Consider the following 16,758-nt stretch of genomic DNA (forward strand, 5'->3'; position numbering starts at 1 on the left):
TTCAATGGACTTTTAAACATGAATTACGTAATTTTGAGCTGGGTGAGTGTGCCGGTTTTGCAATATTTGACTTTTGATGAAGAGGGAAAAAATCAGGCAGGGAAGCGATAATATTCTACTCACAGTGAATGATAATGGTCTATTGCCTAAGTTGTTAAATTCTCAGCTCATACATCTGCCACGTGTAATCACAGTGGATTTTAGGATGACAAAGAAGTGAAATTAAAATGAGTGCGTGGACTTCACCCACTCTAATCTTAGGGCTATGAGCATGGTATAAGGACTACTGTCCATATGTACAGCTTGGGCCAGATCCTGCTTAGTTATATTTCCATTGGATGGAAACTTTACTGGGGAGACTTACTGTCTTAGAATTCATACCTAGGATTTCATGGACCTGTGAAAATGTCTCATTGACTTCAGTAGCCAGTGGTGTGTGCCTTAGATTATTAACTACAGTCATGAGGAGTTTGGGGTGACATGGATTATGTGGCAAAGATATTTTGGGCTATTTCAACCTGGTTACAGATCTACCTCCCCACAGAGTAAGAGTTAAAAACAGCAGTTTGCAGTAAGAGGCAGCTGCCCATGCAAGGAACTTACAGTGTAGCTTATAGGGTCTTTCTAATCTGGCCTCATACCTCTTTTCAGAGGTGAGCAGTATTCGAGAATGAATAGCACCAATTTTGTTTGAAACGTGTACCTTTGGAGCTAAATTAAAGGTTTAGAAGATGAATGATGCTATAACTGTTTGATGTAAAAAGATCCTGAAGTAGTGCTCTTCCTTGCTGAAAACATTTTGCTGTTAAATAAGTTTAAGATGAAACAAAAATAATATGGTGGTGGTGTCATTAATTCTTTTCATGAGGAAAAAGCATACATAGATATTTAAAGTAGACATACGGGTTTTACATATATAAAAATACATTAAACTTCTTTTCCCTTTTAAAGCCTCGGAGATCTTCCTTGTGGGAGATACTGACATTGCCTTCATTTTGGGTGGATTTACCGCAAGGAAAGCTGGAGAAAACTTAAAAGTGTCCGGTTTTATTTAAAACCTTGGTGGTCTTTAACGGCTGCCCCACAGTTCCAGCCTGGTACAAACTTAAACAGAGCTCTTTGTTGCTCTTGAATGTGACATAATCCTTTCATCTGGCATGCTGAATGAAGTATGCACATGGCTTTTTTGCTACCCCTGCTGGGCTGCCTTGTTACACCTTCAGAGCAAACCACCCCCAGTAAAAAAGCTTGGGCTCTGTCATCCACCCTAATGCCAATAAACAACAGATAACTATGGCATCTTTGGGCTTTAAAATGCTGCCCCTCGCTAAACTTGTGTGTTGAGGAAGGAAACGGCTCCCCACATCATTGTTTCTTGCAGATACAGAGTACATTTTTTTGTTGTTTGCGTGTTTGCTAATTTGAAGCTCTTTGAAGAATCCTACAGGGAGATCAAAGACAAAAGATTAGAACGTTTTTAATAAAGTGAAGAAGGATCAGGTTAGATCAAAGGGACAAGCTGACAGGAAATAAGTAGGTGCCGTTGTTGGCTGACACTTGCATGCTGTAGGGTGATTTCTGTGTTAATGTGAGGTCAGAAGGAGGATTGCTTTACATCTTATTGTCTCCAGACTTTGCTGACTGGGTGTGTCTTTGTACTTCACTTTAATCTCAAAAATTAAAACCCATAAAGTCACAGTTTGGCTCAGCCACATGATTTTTCTAGTTATTTAACTTTGATTTTGAAATAAAAATAAAATTTGGAATGCAGCAGCAGGGTATGGAGGTAATTAATTGGCCTGCAAGGGGATTCAGCTACAGGAATATTCATTATCAGAGGCACTGGGCCTCAATCACCCCCACTGTCATTCTGCTGACTTTAAGGGAATTAAGTCTTTCTTCACTGTCGCGAGAGGAAATGTATTTTCTTTATATACACACCAAAGGCTTGCATGCTCACAGGTTGTACTGCTGTAGATAAACCAGTACAATAAATTAATATAGCCCCTTCAGTTTATGATGCAGTTTTATTAGTATAGAGCTGTTAATTGGCTAGAGTTTATTTCTCTGAGAGGTTGAAGTTACAGCACTAATTGGAATAGGCCCACTGGCCTCCTTGTGAACTTCTAGGTTGTGGTGGATGCAGGGTTGGCTTTGGCAGCCTGGTATCTGTACATCAAGATGTAAGGTGCCTCACAAAATACCTTTTTCCTCTAACAGTAAATCACCTTTCTGCCTGATATAGTAGGAGCTAATCTGAGGACAGTCACAGGAAACCAAGCAGATTTCTTTACTACATGATGCTATATGGGTGATTTTGTAGTTCCACATAGGTTGATCTCCCCATGTGTCTTCACAGGTGAAGAAAACAAGTGCTCAGGAGGTTTCCGTGTCTTTGTGATCGTGAAACCTCCTCTGAAAGGATGTTTCCAGGCAAAGCTGCAGCACTCGGGCCACAGAAACAATCTTGTTCCACAAAGGCTGGTAGCACTTTCTGCTCCACTCAACTACAGGTGCAGTTTCTCCTCCAGCACTGAAGGTTCTGCTGCTGCAGTGCAGAAGGGCACACCAGTGGCTGGGTACCTCACTGGCCATGGTGCAAGCAGCAACTGGCTGTTTGCAATCCAGTCACGTTAAATCAGATTAGCAGGGTTTGGTATGGCCTTAGCAGAAAGAGCTGTGCTCAGCCCCTTAGTACTGTGACAGGTAATAATCATCCTTGATTAGAGAAGTGTATTTTCATTGTATTTTGTGATTTTTGTCTTGCAGTTGGTTATGTAAATGAGTGATCATTCTACTAAAACAAAGGAAAGTATCCTGTAAAATAGTTACCCAGATTTTTTGGGGCAAGGTAAAACCAATGGGAAGAGATATCTGTTTTCAAACTGAAGAAAGTTTGAGTCTCAAAGGGATGGAAGAAAGAGCCCTGGGTTTGACTAATGTGCACCAGCTGGAAAAAGGGTTCCTTTGCCCTGCCTGCGCTGTGGCTGAGCAGAGCTGTTCTCTCCTGGGGCACGTGGCTCAAAGCCGGAACTTCACATGCTGCACCATTGTTTGCTGCCTTACACACTCCTCACTGAGGGATCCAGTGGGGAGCGATGGAAAGCCACAGGTGGGATTGTGGGAAGTGCTGCTGTTCTGGGTGCAGTCTGTGAAGGTTCAGTTTCAAGGACACACCATGACCCTGGTGCCATTAAGCCAACAGTAGAGAATGACATGGGAAGGAAATCACATGGTTTGCTTTTGAACAGTCTCATTTTTTTGTGTACCATGGAGCTTACTGGGTTGCCCAGCTCTTAGTTTTTGTGCTTGGTAGAATCTAATTAAAATTGCTTTTAAGTCAGAAACGTGCAGCATTCAGAGAGAAAAAAGACTGAAGGCTCCTCAAATAGCCCAAGTGCTTCTGTGTGCCCCTTGTAACAGACATGTCCATCTACCTCTGCACCTAGACCTGACCTCTCACCTCAATCCCTGGTGAGTCCCTTGCTAGACTTGGCTTTGGTGGGAAACCTGCCCTGATGTGCTTCTTTAAGCTTTTGGATTTAGAAGTGGCAGGTCATTCTCTTTGAGATTTATCTGTCCAGTTAAAACACTGGAATTTTGCCTGATTTTAGGCACTGCACGAAGCTCTTCTTTTGCAATAAAATACAGTCATAGGAAAAAGACATTGCAAAAAGGAGTAGTGCTTGTGTAGCAGAAAGCTAGGGATCTTTGGGATCTCACTAGTGGACAGAAATGTTTAAATCCCACAGAAGTTGTAAGGGATTCTAATGAGTCCATCAGAGCATAGGCTTCTGGATTATAGAAGTGCAGGAAAAATAGGCCATCTCCAAATCAGAATAATCTGGATTTGTAAATTGCTTCAGTTAAATTTGTGCAATCTTTTAATATATACAACACCGTAAACCTACAGGCATTGCAGGAGACTGATAGGATTGGAATGTAGCAGAAATTCAAGGTATTCAAAGCAGTCTAACTGTATGCAAGGAAATGGAAGAAAAAGAGAGTCTCTTTTAATGGACTTTGCAGAATGAAGATTAACAACTCAGGGAGAGGTGCAAAGCAGGGAATAAGGATGTTGACAAAGTGTTATGGTAACAGAAAATTCTGTGACAAAATGCAGAATTCCCCAGGGGAATCATAAATCAGCTTTAGTCTACAAGGTATGTTGGTTCCTAAATCAGCAGGAGTCTGGTACCTAAATAGCTCTGCAGTCCAATCCCAGATGCTTTACTTTGGACTTTTCTCTTTGCTTTAGGTTTCATGTGGTTTTAAATTTAACAAGGCACTCGTTCCTTTTGAAGCAAAGCATTTTAATAGTGTCCTTAATATATTTATAAAGCAAAGAGTCTTGAAGGGTAGCTCGGTATTTTTCAGAGTTCAGAAATGCTAAATGTTCTAATAAAGTAGAAAGCATTAAGAAAAGGTTGAAAAATGACAGGGACTATCAAGCTGAGACTGAATACCTTTGGAAGATTTGGTTTATCCCACGCTTGAATTTTTAATGTGTCGTTTTGTGGTTCCTGGGAGGTGTGGCTGCAGCGGTAGGGCACTCAGAACATTAAGCGTGATGCAAACACAGACACGTTTACCCGACGGTGAACACATCAGCCGAGGGCCGTGTGCGGTTATCCCGTGTGGATGCGGGCGGCGGGGCTGGAGCGGAGCCGCAGGAGACCAGCCCGTGTCCGCTAGGTGGTAATGCTGGGTGCGGGATGGGCTCCCTCCTGCCCCGGGGCCTGCCGCGCTCCCTGCCGCTGCACGGGAATTTCCAGCAGTAATTTAATGCCTTCTCGGATGCCAGAATCCACTGCCTTTTCAAGGAAAGCGGCGCTTGGTAATCATGGAGCCGGTGGCAGTGCACCAACGCCTTGTATAGACGTGCCTTATGCAGTGTGGTACACATCTGTGATTTCTCTGTGCAAGTTTGGGGATGGTTTCTAAAGTTGTTGACTATTAACTCTCCAATAGCTGTGTTCAGCACCTGCTATATCTTTTTCAAAATCTTCCTCACAGTAAATTATAGTCTTTGGTCTAAATAATACACAGAACTGCAGGAATAGCTGGAGGACAAAGTGCTGTCGCTGGTGTCAGTGTGAAGGAAAATTTACTTGAAATGATTTGTGGGGGTGAAAAAACCACTGAGAGACGTTTGAAATTAACTCAGTACAGCAATCTGTACGCTGAAGCCTTTGTTTAGTAGTACATCCTGGTGTCCTGGACCTCCACAATGTCAGGTTAGAAATTAACCCAAACTGAAAAGGGAATTTGGGGAAGGAAGAATGTGATTATTGGTCTAGAATTTGGAGAAAATTATTTAAGAAAAATTTCCTTTGATCTCCTGACTGTAGAAATCAGCTACATTTCTATTCTTTTTCTTGAAGACAGTTACCAGAAGCAAAATATTTTGTGGATCAAACACTGAGTCTTTCAAGATTAACTGCATAATTACTCCTTCTAGGGATGTCCCCTGGAAAACTCCTGCTTCAGCCTTGAAACAGCACAGAGCAGTTTCATCTTACTTTTCACTGGGGAGTCTGTGAAACAAGCCCGTGTGTAGTGGGACCACAGATAGAGATGGGCTCTGCCACAGTTCTACTGTGAAGGTCTGTCCCTGGAGGGGCTGCGAACTTACATTGGAGTAGAAAGTTAAAATCCTGGGACTTTTTAAACAGAATTTCAGAAAATTCTGGAAAATGTGTTTGAGAATATCATCCTGAAAACAAATTGTAATTTTGAACTCTGTATAAATCTTTAAAAATGCAGAAGAAAACGCGGCTTTCAGCTGACAGGTGCTAAGGCTCGGTGTTGTATTCTGGGTCCTCTGTCCAGGCTTTGCTCCGGCAGTCCCGTGTTAGTGTGTGGCGTTGACTTGAGAGGGACAGAGGATGAGGGGGACATTGCCCACACGTACTGGGGAAGCGGGGAGGCAGCTTCCCCGCCCGCTGCGGGGCAGCGCGGGGCAGCGCGGGGCAGCGCGGGGCAGCGCGGGGCAGCGCGGGGCAGCGCGGGGCAGCGCGGGTGGCGCTGGGCGGCCCGGCCCCGCGGCAAAGCCCCGGGGTTTGCGGTGCCCGGGCGGCGGGCGGGGCTGCGGGACAAGGGAGCGCGGCTGTGCCCGGGGACACCCAGCGCGGGGGACAGCCCCGTGGGCAGCCACGGCATCCTCCTGCCTGACAGCGCCGAGCAGCCTCTTGTCACACCCACACCGAGCTTATGGGAGCTCTGTAAGGCTGGCGCAGTTCCAGGTAATGAGCAAAATTGCGAGCCAGAGATGGGGAGAGCCGCTACGCCATTGCATTTTGGGAGAATTGGCTGTATTTTGTTTTTTCCCCCCACTGTCTGAGCTCAGTCTGGAGTCAAGCTGTGCGATTGCTGCTTTCATCATCTTGCCTTTTCTCTCTCAATCAGGTATTTATCTCCCTTCAAGTGTCGATGTAGTTCAAAGTACACTTAAGCCCCAGCATTTACTCTAGACTCAAAACAGACCAGTCATGTCACTGATATAAATGAAAGCTTACAAGAACAATAGATGTCACTGTTTTAATGCTGGCAATAGAGATTACTCATGTCCTTTTTGAAGTAAATTTTGTATTTCTGCAGTGCACTTTGTTTTTCCCAATTAGATTTCTTGTCAGGCTGCGCTGTGGAACTTAATCTAATTTCGCTAAGGCTGTCATTGTAGAAAGAAACCAACATCAACAGCACTAAAACTTGATTTTCGTGTTCTTGATCCTACAATCTCACCCACAGGGATGGCACTTTTGGTTGGTATAGAGTCCACTAGTTTAAATGCATTTCTTTGTGTGCATAATGACTCGATTGGACAAATCAGTGCCCGGGTCAAGAACTGTACTTGTCAGGATTCACTTGGAGTAGGAAATATGTCTGCTAGGTCTACAACATACCTTGCCCTGCCCAACTGTATTTTGACTCTAAGCAAAATATAGTTCATCCCTCTGTGGGAGATTTTTTTCCTTTTGAAAAAATCTGTTATATACTTCTTTTTTTTTTTTTAACTTATCTGTACTTACTTAGGTTTTTTACTATCTGTATTTGATGTAATTGTCATTTGCTGTTTTAAACTTTTCTCTAATACCTTATATTTGCGTGACTGGAGAAAAACCCCCCAATTTTTCTTAGCAAGTCAGAATTTTATTTGGCACTATTAAGCTACTCTCTCAAAAGTAAAATATTAACATTAGGTAGAATGAGGCACATCACCTAATATGTTAATTATGGAGACAGACAATCATTAACTTTAGTAAAAGATCTTGAGACTGATCCAGGATTATAGAAAACAAATTGTATTTTTACTTATATTTTGTTATTTTAAAAAGTGTAAATGCCTTGTGGATTGGATTTGAAAAATAGGTACAACAATCTCAATTTTGTGGAGTATATACACTCTTTGTATACAACTCTGACAAAATGTGGGATTTAACTCTAGGACAAGCTTGCTGAAATATTCGAACGGTTCTCTCTAGAAGATGTTAATTGAAACATTAATCTTTTCAACTTAGAAAAAAAGATTGGAGTTTTTATAGTTAAAAAAAAAAATCAGCAAGATGATTCTTACCTAAACCTGTGTTTTTAAGACTTTGGATCTATTATCTGTTGCTGGTACCAGGAAAGACATAGAAGAATGTTCAAAACACAGTAAAGCCCCAAAATAATCGTACAGGTATTTCCTTGGGGAGACCGGAAATACTGAAGGGAGTAGTGCATATCCTACAAATGGGCCAGGCATTTCTCTTCATTGTTCACCTGATATTGGCATTAAATCCTCTGGGGTCAACAGGCCACAACCCCCCTGAGGAGATGTGCAGGGCACAGAGCTGACTTTGGCCTCTGCCGTTGGGAAACTGCCTGCCCTGGCCTGTGCTGGGGGCACACTGAGGACGTGGCTGTGTCTCTGAGGTGTCACTGACTTGCTGTCCTACAGCTGCTGGCCCAGGTTGGCCATGGCCCTGTGTAGGAGTCACCTTCTGTCACACAGTGAGGATGGAGAGCCATAAATTGGGAGGAATGTTGGGGTTTTAAGAGGCATTTCCTCAGCACGCTCCATTGTTTGCTTCTCCTAAGTTTTGGCTATCATCGATTAGAGAGTCTGTGGTCACTGAGGAGCAAAAACTCCAGAACCAGCAGCAACTGGAGGCAGGTCTCATCTGGAGGAAAGGAGCAGTTCCAAAGAATGGTGTCTCACCCTGAGTAGTTGCTTACAAGCTCCACTTTGGGCTTTTTTGAGGCATGACAGGAAATTTGTTTAAGACTGCAGGTGTTATCATCTCTGGCTTCCAAGGAAAAGCTGTTGCTTTTGACTGGGGAATCCTGTGTCTTACTTGCCCATTTTGAAAGGATATAATAATACCAACACTTTCACGTTTTACCTCAAAAAAGTAGAACACTCTCTGTGTGTACTGTGGAACAAAGGATTTGCTACTTTTTTCCCACCCCTAATTAGTTGATAGATAAATCACATATTCTCTCGTACTCTGTATTTCCTGTCCTTTTGTAAAATGTTGTCTTTGTAGGTACATGTAATGTTTGTTCAGCCTGCAGAAGACAGATGAGAGAGGAGAGAACTGGCCATGAGACATTGAATGCTTTGGACAGTTGTTCTGTATAGTTGCATTAATAGGAAAGGAGAGATCATCTTGGCATGTGCTGATTTGCTTTTAAATAGTAGTAGATGTCTCTTAAAAGGCAATGGGCATGTGATGTTCAATTGGAACTGGACTAAAGCAAACATAGGCTTTCTCCTTCGACAAGCTTACAGTTCATTAGGGTAAATTGCCCAGTCCTGAGCTCCCTGTATGATTAGATGCTTATGGGATCCAACTTAATTAGTTTAAAGCTGGCTTGGGTATCTCTGCACAACATGGCTGTTATTTCTGTGCTGCTGTGCAGACTTAGTCTAAATTCTTTATTTAAAGTCAAAGCAGCTCTTTCTGTTGGTTGAACAAGCTTTGCATGAGGCTGAAAACATGTCAAGAGTACAGTACAGAAAACAGAGAGCCTGGCAACGTGGTCCAGGCCTGGCATGTTTATGGGGTCGCAGCACCGTGAGGAGGGGGCCAGGAATGCAGGCACAGGGTGGCGCGGAAAGGGGACAGCAGGCTCAGGGCCAGACCAGGGGGACAGTGAAGGGGTCTTGTGCGTGATGGAAAAGCACAGCAAGGAGAGGGGGCGAAGTCAGCACCAGAGAGATGGGGGAAGACTTCAGAGGAGTTGTGCCAGCAATGCGAGAGGCTCAGATTTTGTCTGGAGAAAGCCAGAGCAGCAGCCGGTGGAAAAGGGCTCAGGCAGCACCTCGGGGAGAGGTGGGAGAGCAAAGGCAGGACTGGCAGCTGCATATAGGCACGGAGGGACAGCCAGGGGAGGGAGCAGCCTGGGGGAGTAGGCAGCACAACCAATCTAGTGGTAAATATTCAAGTCCTCTTTCCCCACTGCATGAAGTGATTTGCTGCAGCCGACACCCTGTTTAAAGAAATCCATCCTGACAGCAGTGGGGGAGCAGCAGGTGAGCCCCAGGGGCTGGAACAGAGACAGTTGCTCCTCAGACTGGTGGAGACATGACCGCACTAAGGAGTGATATGCTTCTGAAAAAAAAAAAAAATCTGAAAAAGCATAGCAAGCATATTTTAGGGCAGGATGGAATGTTTGCTCAATTAACTAGTCAAAACAGGATTTCTTTGTGTTCCTCACAGCACTGCAAAGGGAACTCCCTTTGTGAGAATTAAGTTCTTTGCCTGTATCTTTATTACCCAACATATACCATCTTCAGGAGTTTCACTAGCATTAGCTGATCACACTCCCAGTTGTGGATTATAGAAACTGACCTGACTGGATACAGAAGCAATAGGGTCAAAATTGGACAGCTTGCTCAAAACCTGAAGGATTTGCGATCACAGTGAATGTCACCATACTGTTCTGCTCATGTAAGCAGGACCATATGATCAGCACAAACCAGGTTTTCATCAAGACTTGCCACTGCCACCATGTATTTGGGTTCTTTTTTAATTCTAGAATTGTATTCAGAACACCCACTTCATACTCATCTACAAACTGCAGGTTGCAAAACACATCCTATAACAAACTTCAAACTGTTAATCTTACATAAAAGATCAAAAGCCATGAACTGCCATGTCCCAGTAAAAGAGATCTGGCATAAGAGCTTCATTCTGGTCTTAGGTCCTTACATTAACATGAAAGTTGTTAAGTGACATTCCCAGATTAACTGGAAAGCAAACTGTGAGTTACAGTATACAAAAAGACAAAACAATTATTGTCTTGTCCCTTAGAAATATGATCAAATTTAAAAGTTTTGCTTAACCCTGTGCATCAAAGGTCTATTATACCATAAAGAGCATGAATATCCTGACTCTATAAAATGTTTCCTGCTTCAGGGAAAAGGCATCAATTTTCCCCCTACCACCACAAGTCCTAAAAAGTTGTATGTAAAATGGAGAAATAGATGCAATTTCCTAGTTTATTTTGGACAACAGGAGTACAGCACAGATATGATGCAAAAACCCACAATCTCCTTAACATTAAAAGACCACATTTAAATCAGACAAGACTAAGCTAAGCAGACCAGCCTGCCTCAGCCTTACACCTGCTCTCTTCTACTGGGACTTGACATTGCCGCATAACTCTGAATTTTCTATCCCTTTTTGTGTTTCCTGCTTGAATTAAGGTTATCAGAAATATAGTGTTTTTTTCAAGGTTTATACCAACAGAACATGCAGCAGGAATCTGTCATCTCTGCTTTAGCTGCTGCATAACCTGAGGATTGGGTGAACCATTTTGGCCATAGTGTTGCATGGGATGCTGCTTCCCCTGCAAACACCCCACCAAGGGGGGAGTTGTGGCCTGCAGCTTTCAGGCCAAAGGCACAGACTTACATCTGACTACTTACAGTGCACACAGCCCTCTATCAAGCAACTGGTTTGTATTGGAACCCTGCTCTTATTGCTATTTACCATTCTCAAACAGATGTGTCATCTGTGGATTTAATATCCAAACAGTTTGAATTTTTTCCCAGTTTATAGATAAAGATACTAAAAAGCCTCCTGTTAAGAGCCAACCTGTGTGCTGCCATTAAAATACAGCCAATTAATGATGAGTCCCCACTGACCATTGTGTTTGGTGAGCCATTGCTGAAGTGGTTAAAAGGACTGGACTCCAGCCAGGTTGGTTGCAGTGCCTGTTACTGCTCCAGCTGCACCATTGCTGTTTGCTTCTCACGGGTGAGAAGAGCTTCCTGCTTCTTCCCAGCTGTGTTACCAAACTGTTTCTTCTTGGGGTAAGAGCTTTGGCTCTAGCCCTCACGCAGACAGTAGGATGAGAGGGAGGACCTGCTCTGTGTGAGGCTGACGTATCTCTATGGGCTCCCAGCTGGGCTAAGGCCGAGAGAACCAGTCTAGTGCATGTGCTGTGCCTGCCTCGGCCCTGTGCTTGATTCTGGGACAGCTTGGATCAGCTCTTTCACTGCTGATTCCTGAGCTCTGGCAAGGGCCCACTGTGGTCCTTTGGCTCGGGCTCTTCTCAGCGTCCATAACAGGCCTGTGAATGTTTTCCCCCAGCCAGGTGGCTCAGCCTCTGTTGTCAGTGTATATCAGCACATTGCTGAAAATATGAACCTCCTTGATGTCCGGGCAAGAGCTGTGGACTGATGTTTGCACAGCGATGTGCATCTGCTTGTTGATCACCTTTAATGCACAAGAGACTGCATGAGATTAAATACTGGCTTCCTCCAGAGAGGTCTCCAGAGGTTCCTCCACAAAATGCAGCTCTAGAGTGCATAACTGAGGGGACTTACTCTGGACAGTTCAGTGACTTGTGCAGAGTCAAGGCTGGGAAGCGCTAGAGAGCCTGGCCTTTAGGGGCCTGTGGTCTCACCAGACTGAGTTACTGCTCTCCTGCAGCCTATGATAGAGCATTGAATTCCTTTTTTAATATTGTGTTTGTCCTTATGTTTCCATACGCTGTAGAGCTGAAAGTAGATACAAAAATTGATGGAATATTGCCATACCTAAATATGGAAATATTAATTTCTCTGTTAACCATCCATTGTAGCCTGTGCTCCTCAGAGGTTTTAACCTCTGAGGTTTTAACCTCATTCCTGCTGTACTATAATGAACAGGGTGCGTAGGAGACAGGAGACTGAGCTAGAACAGGTGCTGAGGCTGAAGGCTGAGCTTTAATTTACACACATGCTACAGTCCTCAGATCTGTGGCTGTGACCATTTTTAGATATAATTATATGTAGTCCGGCCACATCTCTAGAACGTCTTAAGCAACTGCTGACAATAGCAATAATTTACTATTGTAGCCATGTGAAACTGAGAGTCTGAGTGGTGACTGCTGCCTGACAAGGTGGCAGCATTGTTGCTGTAGTGACTGCACACTGGTAAAGAAACACAAACCCTTTTGGTGTCATTTTTTTGTCTGCAAAGCCCAGACAGTACAGTGCAGTTCAACAACTGGCTTGTGATGGGCAGACCCCCTTGCTTGTCTTGGTTTTTTCGGTGGTGGAGTTTATTTCCAACAATGCAGCTTTTCACCTTACCTTGAGGAAAACGTGGGTTGCATTTGCTAAGAGCAATTGAATAAAATGTAGCATGAAATATGATAATAACTGATAAGCAGACAAACATTATTGGTCCTTCTTCTACTAAACACGTCACGTGAAAACAGAAATGTAACCTGGAATAGGCTTCATTCATTCAAAAGTGAGTGAAATCCCTAAAGGCCATTAACTATAACATGGGAAATGTGCAAGCCTATTACACTTGTTCTTTAATCTACAAACATACTATTCTAATAATACTGCTTTGAAGACATAAAGCAACCCCTTATTATGGTCTTTGGTTTGGGTTCACTTCCAATTTTTAGATATAATTTCACTAAGGGAATCAGTAGCTCATAACTGTGGACACTTCACAGTTTCTCTATATGTTGCTTAGGAAATAAAGCATTTCTTTGTTTTGGTGGAACCCTTTGTACTAACCTTGAGTTTGAAGGGGTTTTTTTCACTTGTTTTAATATACTTTAGGGTTTTTTTCTGGTTTGCATTCCTTCTGATGCTGCCCTGGCTACCTTTATAAACAGCAGAACAGTTACTCTGTTTTCAGATACAAAGAACAATAGCACCTCAAGCGCAGTGAAAATACCAAATATTGATCTGTCCCTTGAATGCCAGAAAAGCTCAGCAGGAGGCATACAAAATATTTCTGAAAAATGATAGCTTATCACCTGCAGACCTGGAGATTGCTGTCTGTTATTACAAAGACTTGCTGGGGGGCTCCAGTGACCTCGAGCCTTCAGATATTTGTGTCTCTTTCAAGGCAAAGAGAAAAAATCTCAACCCTCTCCACAATGTTTGCATTCACCTCATTTCCCGTGTCTTTCACCTAAGTTATGGAAGTGCCCTGAAACACATTGGCCACAGTGATGCAGCAGCATCAAAATTTCACAACAGTGGTGGAACCTGATGCATGAGCTGCTTTCAGAGTAAAGATTTGGCTGTCTTGTTTACACCCTTGCAATACCCCTATCACTTAATCAAGTGGGGTGGTTTTTGGAAATGCGACTCTTGCTATATATGTTTAAAATCAAGCTGCACCTTAATGCTAATTGCACTGTGTGCTCTGATGTGGTAATTATTTCCCTGTTAAAAACATGCTTGTGTTAACCTGGGGATACCAGAAATGTTAATGCTGCTTTTCCTGTCAAATTTGGCCCCGTGGGATCAGTGGGGGTTTCTGTTTGCTCCTCCTGGCCTGTTGGGTGGCAGTGGCCTAACACTGCTGCTGAGGGGCCACCAGCCACCGCAGGTTGCTCAGGGAGTTGGAAGAGTCACTGTTATCTCCAGTGTCATCCATTCTGAAGAAACAGAGACTACTTCTGGTTTGACCTTCACTTTTTCTTTTGGACAGGTCCTGTGTGATCCCAGCAGCCCATTTCCCCAGTTCTCGGTGTTCCCCTGGTGTTTCCCAGAGGGACAGTGGGTTCTGGCTCTCCTGGTCTCTCATCCGAGAATGGAAAATAGGGTGTTTGAGTGAACAACTGTGGGTGAGCACCTAAGGAGAATTTGAACCCTGAGCTTGTAGTGGAAAGTGGAAGAAAAAGTGATGTGTGAACGGTGAACCTGCCATAGGATGGAGTGTGCTTGAGAAGACCCATTCCCCACAGCCCCTTGGGACTGTGCTGCAGGACTCCAGTCTGAGGTGCAGCGTCCCTGTGTGTTATGGGAATAGATGGTACAGCATGGAGGTGGCAGTGCCACCCTTTGGTGTCACACAGCTTTTCTGCCTGCCTTCATTTTTCATTTATTTTGGTCATGAGGTAGTAGTGAGTGGTAGTATCCCCCTTTTAGTGTCATAACTCTGGGTGATAACTGTTATAACAACTCCACTGACATTAAATTCAGCTGGAAGAGCTAACCTGAAGGTTTGTATGGATACATGGTGATGTGCAGTCAGTGTGTGTTTGCCTGGTTGGGGGATGCAGTAGAAGCTGTTACCTTCAGTTTACAGCTGTAAATTAAAATGTGCTTGTCCCTGGTTCCACTCATGGAACACATGGAACATGGTTCCACTCATGGAGTGCTGAGACTCTTAGGTCTTCCATATTTTCTGGAAAGAAAATGGGTAGAAGCCAGGATTTCGGATGGGGTAGGGTCAGCTCTTGGCTGGTAGGGAAGCCTGCCTGGTGAGCAGAGGGAGAAACAAGCTAGGCACAGTTGAATTGGGTTTCCTTATGTGCTTGTGAAGCTTAAAAATACCAGCACAGAAGGTAGGTTTGACTGAATAAAATGATTAATCTCCACGTATGGCATAAATCCATATAAAATTACTACTTTTTAAAAATTTCACCGTTAAAAATACCATGTCAATATCTGTTATGTAGTAAATCTCCTGCAATCCAGCTGGTTTTTATGGCTCTACTGCCAGGTATGCTCTAACTACATTCACAGTCAAGGTGATACCTCTGTTCTCTTGCCTTAAGCACAGAATCAGGTACCTTGTGGTCCTTTTAAATTAAATGTCACATCAGTTACTGTCACAACACGGGCTTTTTCATGTCCTTTTAGTTTAGCTGATTCAGTCATTTCAGTACGCTTGTGTGCACCTGCAATGTTCTCAGGACTTTGCTAACATCTCATTCAAATTGTTAGTCTGAATTAGCCACCCATGTCAAACATAGGGTCATATGCACCCCTACTGCAACCCACAAATAATGAACAGAACACTAAAGCTGAATTTATTCCAGTATGGTCAGTCTGCCACTGACAAAAGTGCTTTTGAAAACTGTGGAAATAAAACTCAATCAAACCAATGCTGAGAGCACCAAACCTCTTTCTCTCTCTCTTTTTATGACACAAAACCTATATATTCTTCTATGGTTACTAACACCTGAGATAATTTAATTTAACTCTTTTTATGTCTTATAACCTGATTTCCTCTCCTGTATAAAAGTGGTCAGTCCTTGCAGAAATTGCCTTGAGAATTAAAATTTAGGTTTTTTCTTCTGCTTTTCAACAGAGGGAGCTCTAAAGAAGCTTATCTTTCTATTGAAAGGGTAAACAGACTGCATCTTCAAAAATGCTTGAGGAAACAGCAACTCCAACGTGCATGCCTTTTATGATCATGTTTCTAAGTGAACGAAGGCCAGCCTTGAACTCTGTAACACGAGAGAGTTTTCCTAGATTGCTGTATAGAGGCTGGTCTGTAGCATTTTCTTGCTTGATGAGAGTCACTCTGGAAAACTCATCTTCCAGACCTCCTTCCCTGGGGACAGCCGGGGGCTCTGCTCCTGCTGGCCCGGGGACCGGGGTGGTCCTTGTTAAAGAGGTTTACAGAGAGCAAGGATATCAGGGTGGGGGTTTTCCTAGGGGTGAATGCTGGACTCACAGCTCCAATGAGAAGGTGAATTCACAGTCTGCTTAGAAATCACACCCTGTGAGGCTGGCAGGGCCCAGGGGACCTGTCCCAGTGCCCTTGGTGATGGTGATGCTCAGGTGTTCTGTATGCAAGGGCAGACCCATGGGGCGGTTATGGAGCCAACTGGAATGTGGGGTCACTGCCACTGGGGCTTTGAATACCTCATGCATCCATGTGCTCCCCCGAGTACAAAATGCAAACCAAAGGGCCTTCAGACTTTAAAGATAAAAATGTATTAGGAGCCAGGCTAGTACTGAGTGAGTAAGTGTGTGCGTAGAGACTGTGGCTGGTTTTATCAAAGCCATCTGTTGACAATGTATACTTAATGTCTGGCAGGGACCTTTGGAGTTTTTAAACTGTATTTGTATATACAGTACCTGGAAACACAAGGCCAAGTTCTTCCAAAAATCATTTTGATTTACACTTTTGGGAGGAAAAAGGCATATCATTGTAAAAAACAGGGTTTTTACTGTTACAATGCAGATATACATTTGGCTATATTATTAATGCTTTTACAAAGGGTTCCTTTTACCAAAAATATAGGAAAATACATCTGAGAATAATGACAAATGCCACTCAGCCTTGCTGCAGCTTCAACTTTTAGCAGCAGTGGGTTGTGGTTTATGGACTCGATATACCTTTGTTCTCATAAGATCATCTTTGCTCTTGTCCTTGAACCAGTGCTTTTTATTAACAATCACATGTTCATTGTCTTTCAGAGACTGTTGTACTAAAATGAAATTACTCAAGTTTCTAAAAAATGAAAACCTGAAAGACTCCTTCCCCAGTGACAAATACTCTTTAAAGTATA

The sequence above is a fragment of the Chamaea fasciata genome, unplaced genomic scaffold (assembly GCF_029207755.1).
Source record: "Chamaea fasciata isolate MVZ Bird 193981 ecotype frontalis unplaced genomic scaffold, bChaFas1.0.hap1 SCAF_12, whole genome shotgun sequence".
Taxonomy (NCBI): Eukaryota; Metazoa; Chordata; class Aves; order Passeriformes; family Sylviidae; genus Chamaea; species Chamaea fasciata.